Genomic DNA, 450 nt, shown 5'->3' with positions numbered 1-450 from the left:
GTCTTGGATTATTTCTTTCTATTTCTTTCCATTTTTATTTTGCTTCTGCAACTGTTTCAGTTTTCCAAGAATCTTCTCCACAGTCATGTTTACTCTTTCAAATAAATTAAGAAGAACTAGGTTGAGCTTCTGTCAAAATATATGCCACCAGCTGCAGCTTCTCTTGGCTTTCAACAGTCTGTGCAGCATGACTTCTGCAGAAGAACAGGGAAAAGGTCTTGCCTTGATGGCTTTACGATTTGTCCTTTATTTTCACTATGGACTACAGAGTTCGGAGGTTTGTAAGGTTTTCATTTTTCTGTTCAAGAAAACAAGAGTTGATAGCAGTAATTGGTATGTAATACAACACTGACTGAATTCAGAGAAAGAAATTGTAGAGCCTACATCCAGAAACAGAGAGTTGTGTGATAATCATTCAAACATGTCAATCTTGAAAGTGAGCCAGAGCAT

The sequence above is a fragment of the Patagioenas fasciata genome, chromosome 11 (assembly GCF_037038585.1).
Source record: "Patagioenas fasciata isolate bPatFas1 chromosome 11, bPatFas1.hap1, whole genome shotgun sequence".
In the NCBI taxonomy this organism is placed as follows: domain Eukaryota; kingdom Metazoa; phylum Chordata; class Aves; order Columbiformes; family Columbidae; genus Patagioenas; species Patagioenas fasciata.
Note: the sequence above shows the minus strand (reverse complement) of the source record.